This window comes from Miniopterus schreibersii, assembly GCF_964146895.1.
Source record: "Miniopterus schreibersii genome assembly, chromosome: 12".
Lineage (NCBI taxonomy): Eukaryota > Metazoa > Chordata > Mammalia > Chiroptera > Miniopteridae > Miniopterus > Miniopterus schreibersii.
Genome location: NC_138112.1, coordinates 21,869,231 through 21,876,912, shown reverse-complemented (window position 1 = coordinate 21,876,912; position 7,682 = coordinate 21,869,231). Strand labels below are relative to the sequence as shown.

Sequence of the window (7,682 nt, the reverse complement as noted above, 5' to 3'; positions counted from 1 at the left end):
TAAAAAGAAACAAAAATGTAAATGTAAAAAAGATATCAATTACAATGTTATCAAAAGTACATAATATTTTTATTTAACAAAAATTATATATAACCTTTATGGATAAAATTATAAAATGATTGAAAACTTAAAGTGCCAAAAAATAGTTACAACTAGGAAGAGGCAATCTCATAAAAGTATCAATTCTTCTCAAAACTATAAATTCAACTCATGCAAGTGTAATCCCAGTAGGGCTTTCATAGAAACTCACCAGTTGATTCTAAAATATCTGAGCCCTGGCCGGCATGACTTGGATTTCGTCATCCCATGCACTAAAAGCTCACCAGTTGGATTCCTAGTCAGGGAACATACCTGGGTTTGTGGGCTCCATCCCTAGTAGGGGGCATGCAGGAAGCAGCCAATGGGGTTTCTCTCTCTCTCCCTTACTATCTCTCTAAAATCAATAATAACATCCTTAAAATACATCAGAGAGCAAAGGGCCAAAATAAGCAAAGGCAATTTTTAAAACAACTAGGTCAGGGGCATTTGATACATAGATATCAAAATGTATAAAAGTATTAAAAGTAAGACAGTGTGATTTTGGCACAGTGATGGACAATCAAACCAATAGAACAGAAAAATCAAGGCCAGAAACAGATCCTCACATATGCAGATTCTTGATTTTTTTTGATAGGTGGAATTGCAGATCAACGAGGAAAGGAAAAGGTATTCAAATAGTGCTGCCAGAACCAGTTATTAATATGGAAAAATAAACCTGGATTGGACTCAATACTAGGTGAATTAAGAGACTTAAATGTGAATATTAAATTTTTTAAAGTTTTAGAAGAAAGTATATCTTTATGACTTAGGGGTATGGAAGGATTTTCGAAAGAACGTAAGGCACAAACTATTAGAGAAAAGATACATAAATCTGATCTGATATCATTAAAATGTAAAACTTTTGTTTGTCAAACTATGGCTCAAAAGGGAAGAAAGCAGACCACAGTCTGGGAAAATATATTTTCAAAACATAGCTGATGCGCTTCCAGGTCAGGGCACATGTCCAGGTTTGCAGGCTCCATCCCTAGAAGGGGGAGTGCAGGAGGCAGGCAATTGATTTCTCTCTCTCCCTCTCCCTTCCTCTCTCTAAAGATCAATAAAAACATATTTAAAAAAATAAAGGACATAGTATCATGAATCTCCTTTATTGAAGTATCTTTTTTATATAATTTTTCACATATTTCCTTAAAATATCTTTACATTTACAATAAAGAATTATGGTGATTTAGTAATGAATTCAATGCTCAATTGTTTTTATATTAAATATTTCCCTATTTAAAAAAAAAATGTTTTTATTGATTTTTTGAGAGAGGGAGGAAGGGAGAGGGATAGATAGAAACAGTGATGAGAGAGAAACCTCAATTGGCATTCCAAGGGGTGCAGGAATATTAGAATGTCTGTCTACATATTTTATTTCATCCATTTTAATTTCTATTTTTGCATACAATACGTAAAACACATTATGTTAGGGATGTCAGCTAAAGTACTTTTTGCTGACAGGTAGAAGTTCAAAACACTTAAAGACCAGATACATTTAAATCATCTTTCCAAACCTAAAATGAGAACACAATCTGACATAAAGGCAATTATGTGACTAAAATGATCAAATATTAAAAAATGAGTTTTCCACAGAAAATCTGGTATAGTCACTGGTCAAATCTATGGATGGTTACTGTTCCTGGAACTCCTCCCTACCTTTGGCCCTATTTCTCTAATACATCCTGTTTCTGAAATGTTCTGTTTTTCTGAAGTGTGTTAACTACAGCAAAGAAGATTGGCTTCTGTAAGTTTAGAATAATGCTTGGGATTGGTTGCATTAGCAAACCTAGTATTTGCCACTACAGTAGATCTCTAAAAGCAGACTCCCATTTGCTTTTGGTTTTAGAACCCAGCTTCCTTTTAGGTTATCTGTGAAGCCTCTGTGTGGCCTGTTCTATCACTCAGCAGCAATTTACTGAATATCATCAATGTGCCAGGCACTGTGAATAAACAAAGATGAATAAGGCATGGTTCCTGCCCCAGCGGAGCTGTCTAGGGGACACTGGCTGACATATGAACAAAAAATTACAATTAAATGGGGTGCTATTAGTATTATCTTATAAAGTACTGTACACTAAAGGGACCTGTATATCACAAACACATAAATTAATAAATTGAAAAGCACACATGAACTGGTACTGGCCAAGATGCAATAAGCCAACAGCCTATTTTTTTTAAATTTGTAATACTGAACTTTCATGGAAGCAAAGCACACTAAATCAAACCAGTTCTTTTGTTAGGCAGATGAGAGACTGATTACTTCAACTTAATCAGAGATTGAGCTGGGTTGGGGTTGGGTTGCATTTTAAATTTAAATGAGGCTCAGACCTCTGCTTATACCGTTTATTCCAGGTGTCTCTTCTGGGGTTTTAATTTAGAGCCTGGCATATCTCCATCTTCTCAGCCCTGAAAGATGGTTCAGTTCTTTCCTCTGGAAGATTTGAGTTCCATGAAGCATCAAATCTGATAAATATTTTTCCTGGAACACTTCCCGCTAAGCAGGACTTAGTCTTGTCAGTGGTGCTGGTGATTAGCAAGATCAGGTTCTTGCCTCTCGAAGGAAAGAATTCAACACAGATGGAAAACTGTAGCAAGCCGCAAAATTTTATTCAAAGCATAAGTACATCTGAGGGACACTCAGACAGGCAGCTGGAGCGAGGTTCCAGTACCGAATGGGCCCAGTTCCTGGCTTTTTATCTTCCCTCTCTTTACTCAAGCGTGATCTTTGGTCAGTCTGTCCTGTCTCTGCCCTGTTCATATCTATCCAACTGCCTACTCTAACATTCTTCCCTCAAGAGTTTGACACCCAATTTGTTGGGGGATTATGGACGTAGACAACCATCTGGCTACTTCCTGCTGACAAATGGACGAAGTTGGGGATTGGGTCGCATTCTCTTGCTATCAGACAAAAGGGTAGGTTTCCTGAAATTGTTGGCCAGCTTGACCAAGAGGTCAAGCTATTTCTGCAGGAGAGGAAGGGTTGAAAACCCCGATGAATCATTACTTGGAGGAAGAATTGCTGTCATCTGGAAGAGACACATTTTACAAGTAGGTTAAATAGGGATCAAATAGTAAGTGTCCCTAATATGATGAGGAGAGGGACTGTAAGGGGTCTGAGGAAAGACCATAACCAATTTTTCCAATTCTAAGCAAATGAGGTTCCCATACCTGGCAAATGTTGCATTTCTCTTGGGTTCTTTAACCAGGTCGCGTGGTTTAGAATCTCATGTATTCTTGTTTCTACTTTAGCGGAGTTATTGATGTAGGTGCAGCATGTATTGTTTCTAATAGCGCAGACTCCTCCTTCTGCAGCTAAAAGATAGTCCAGGGCAATACGATTGTCTAAGCCTATATTGGTTGATGAGTTGAGGGACTGTTGTAGTTGACGGAGGACTGCTCCCGTTTCATTTGAGAGCATTTCTAATTCAGCTGTGAGATTAGAAAGGATGAATTCATGTTCTATGTATTCTGTCCAGGGGACGAGGGAACTAAAGGTGCTTCTTCTCCAATTTAAGGGGTTGTCTAGGAGTCCTCTCTTATGCCGGGAGGGTGAAGTTTCATTGTAGATGGCCAGGCTAGGAGTTAAATATCCTAAGGTGCACATTCCATAAATGAGATAGGGATTTAGGCATGAAGTGGCCATGTATCCGGTGGGGGTGGCATGTACTGAACCAATGCCTGCTGTTCTATTCATGGAATATGCGCATATGTAAACCATTCCCTCCGGAGCACAGGTTGTGTTGGAGGTGTTAGTTAAAACCATAGGAACAATGGTGTTACATGAGGAAATATTCGCAGGCCACCATATGGAATAATATAAGACTCTAAGTTTGCATAGAGCAGTCTTAGTTTCGTTGCAGACAGGAAACTCTTTTCCCAGACGAGCAGGCTTATGTTTAGATGTTGCAGTGTATAGGCAGGTAGATGGAGAGGTAGTTATGTCAACCAGAGTGAAAAGGGTAGCATATGTACTTGGTTTGGAAATATATGCTAGCTCTGAGCGCCAGCTTTCGTTACCAAATTTGTTCTCTGGCCTAGCTAAATATTGTGTGGGGCCCATGGCTTGTGGGTGCTTGTGGCAGACCCAGCAGTTAGTGACGTTCCCCGAGGCTATAGCCTTGGTAATCCTAATTAGTGAGTTTTGGTCCCATGGTTGTGGTTCTGGTTTTAGAATAGTGTTTACTGTGCCTAGTCCTAAAGGGACTTGTGAAGCCAGGAATAGGAACAGAAGGAAATTATTCATTGTGTAAAGAAGCCTCGAATGGAGTGCCAGGTGATGCACAAGTAAGTAAGCAGGAGAGGAGAGGAGAATTATACAAAGGACTATTGATCCAATAAAGAGTAATTCTGAGAAGGGTTTTCATGGGGAGGAGGGAGGAATTTTAAGACAGCAGAGTAGAAAGCCGAGCCAAAAGAATATTAAGAAGTTTATAAATAATAACAAAAATTGAGAAATAAACTTATCTAGGGTTTGTCTTCTATTGGTTTGTAGTCCCACGTATTGATTTCTCAGGCTCAGATGGGTTAGTAGGGTTGCAATAAGGCTTTCCTCATGTGTAATGTATCCAACTAGAGATGGCGATGACCTTGATTGCTGTGGAAGCAGAGAACAGGACAGTAAAAGGCCCTTTCCATAGGGGTGTTAACTGGAATCCTGGAGTTCCTTCTTTCCAGGTTTTAATGTATATTTGTGATCCTGGCAGATATAAAGATGGGGAGGTAGTCTGTCCAGCCCCTGGAGTTCTTCTATATCCAAAGTCTTGTATTGCTTGTTGGAACTTAGCTAGGTAGGTAAGTTTGGAGGATTCAGGGTCTATTATTAAAACAGACTATAGAAACTTTCAAAGGGCATTAATTGTAGCTGAGTTGTGGGGGCAGTTCAAATTCGGAGAACAGTTATAAGTAGTAGATCTAACCATTTAAGGGCAGTTTCTTGGCAAAGTTTGCTAAGGCTTTTCTTTATTGTATGATTTGCCCTTTTAACCTTTCCAGAGGACTATGACCTCCAAGCATAGTGAAAGTGCCATTTTATTCCTAGGGCTTTGCTAACTAATTGTGTGACCTGCAAAGTAAATGCAGGTCCGTTATCACTTTGTAGGGATTGAGGGAGTCCAAATTAAGGAATTATTTCTTTTAAGAGTATTTTTGCTACCTCTTGAGCTTTTTCAGTCCTGGTGGGGTAGGCCTCAATCCACCCAGTGAAAGTCTCTATGAAGACTAGTAGGTATTTATAGCCTTACATGGAGGCAGTTGAGTAAAATCAATTTGCCAATCTTCTCCTGGATAGGTACCCCTTCTCTGTATAGGTCCGACTAGTGTAGGTGGAGATTTCGATCCTTGGGGGTTATTTTGGGTATTTAATGCACAAGTCCAGCAGATCTGTGAATTGTTTTGTTTAGGCCCTTACTGGTGAAAAGTTTTGCATATTTTCTCTCCCTAGGTGACAAGAGTTGGGGAGGGCTTTTATGATTTTCCATTGTGAGGCTAAAGGGACATAAAGGAGTCCCTCTGATTGGAAATCCTGTTGGTCCCTTGATGTACCTGTGTCGGGATGCCGATTCTACTTCTTTTCTGGTATATTTAAGGATTGGCAATACTGTAGGTAAGGCTGGAATTAATGCTCCTAAGAATATATCCTCAAAGGTAGCAGCTGCTTTTGCAGCTTTATCAGTGTATTTGTTTCCTTGAGTTATTTTGTCTTGGCAGTTTTGGTGTCCCTTGCAGCGTATAACTGCTATTTCTTTAGGTAAATGAACTTTTGGAATTTATTTTTATTTATGGTATGAGATAGGGGAATGTACGTAGATTATCTGTATATATGACACATTGTTGGCCCTGTTCCTCCCTTCATCTACACCCTTTCCGTGTTACTCTGCAGTTCCTGCAAGTAAGAAAGCTGAATATATCCCCTCTCCTAATCTTGACTCTTGGGCTTGGCCATGGGACTTGTGAGTGTTAGACATGTAATGCAGGCAAGCCTTACCTCTTAAAAAAAAAAAAAAAAAAAAGCCTGGCCCAACATGGCTCAGCAGCTGAGTTATTGACTTATGATCAAGGAGATCACAGCTCAATTCTCAGTCAGGGCACATGCCCCAGTTGCAGATTTGATCCCCAGTAGGGGACATGCAGGAGGCAGCCGATTAATGACTCTCTCATCTCTCTCTCTCTCTCTCCCTTCCTCTCTTTGAAGTCAATAAAAATAGATTTTAAAAATGTTTTTATTGATTTCAGAGAGAGAATGCGAGAGGGAGAGAGAGACAGAAACATCGATGAGAGACAAACATCCATGGGCTGCCTCCTGCACACCCCCTACTGGAAATTGAGCCCACAACTTGGGCATGTGCCCTGACCAGGAATTGAACCGGCAGCCTTCTGGCAAGGCTTACCTCTTGTACCTCTGCCATAGCCATAAAAATAACATACCCTGACCAGCATGCTAGTACAAGAAGAATGAGAGACACATGGTAGAGTCATCTGAATGACCTGTAGACCTATAACTTGAAGCACAACCAACCAGCTGAGCCCGCTATAGATCATCTGGCCCTCAAGTGTGTAAACAAGCTCAGATGAGTCTGCAGATGCCCCAGCCAGACTGCAAAAGTATGAGCACCTCATAAAGATGAAATGAGAAATGTTTAAAACACTGAGCACAGTTATTGACATAACTAGAACCCATGAAAAAGGTTAAATTTAAAATAAAGTATTAAATCTTTTTACAATTTTGACATAAAGAGTAAGCACAGTAGTACTTAAAAATGATTGTGCTTACAAAAAATAGGTCACTCTTGAAAATTCACACACACACACGCCACATATATTCTGCTTCGGTATAGACTGACACCAGGGCATCCTTATTTTCCTAGATACCTTTGGAAAGCAGTTTAAAATAAACCTTAGATATCTTGGTCAGAGCAAAACTTGGAAAGATAAGTTGTATACATAAATTCCTTAAATTAAGTCGAGTTTTGTAATAGAAAATAATCCCTCTTCCCTGGTGGAATTATTACTAACGAAATATTTTTGAGTACTCAGAGACTGAGGTTATGCCACTGCTTCTTAATCTTATAAATAATACTTATTCTCAGTCACTGAGGCATAAAATGAATATTTATTAAGCGCGTATTACATGCCATTGTCTATTATGCTTGCTGGAGACAGTCGCTGTCAGGGAATTTACGACTCACGGGAAAGCAGAGAATAAACTAACTTTTAAGTATAACTTAACTAGTAACAAGCACGATTAATTGTTTTCCTCAAACTACGCCCTGTTTTGTAACTCTTCAAACATGTTTTCACTCTAGGTGTAAGCCCTCAAATCTCAGCATTCCCAGAGGGACTCTCACAGCTCAGATCCAAGGACCCATTCATTTTTTTCCCTACCTCTTTTCAGCCTTCTTCAGCTTTCCTTCCTCCACGACTTTCAAACAAGTGACACTTAAAATGCAGACGACCACCGGGGACCAGCCTCGCCCCGGACTCTTAGCCCCGGGATCCGCAGCCCACGCCGCGGTCCACGCCTCCAGCCCGCAGGCGTTCTTCCCGCCGCCGCAAGCGAACTCACCGGAAGTTCCTGCCCGGAAGTGCCTAGCGCCCGCGCCTCGCCT

General features: G+C 40.1%; 1 long non-coding RNA gene across 1 annotated transcript; it reads right to left on the bottom strand.

The window, feature by feature from the left end:
* Nucleotides 1-2,661: 2,661 nt before the first annotated feature.
* On the bottom strand, nucleotides 2,662-7,637 carry LOC308565466. Its single transcript, XR_014000050.1, has 3 exons — nucleotides 7,459-7,637; nucleotides 3,247-4,672; nucleotides 2,662-3,104 (listed from the first exon to the last, which is right to left on the bottom strand). It is a non-coding gene; the product is annotated as an uncharacterized lncRNA (long non-coding RNA).
* Between the last annotated feature and the right edge of the window lie 45 nt (nucleotides 7,638-7,682).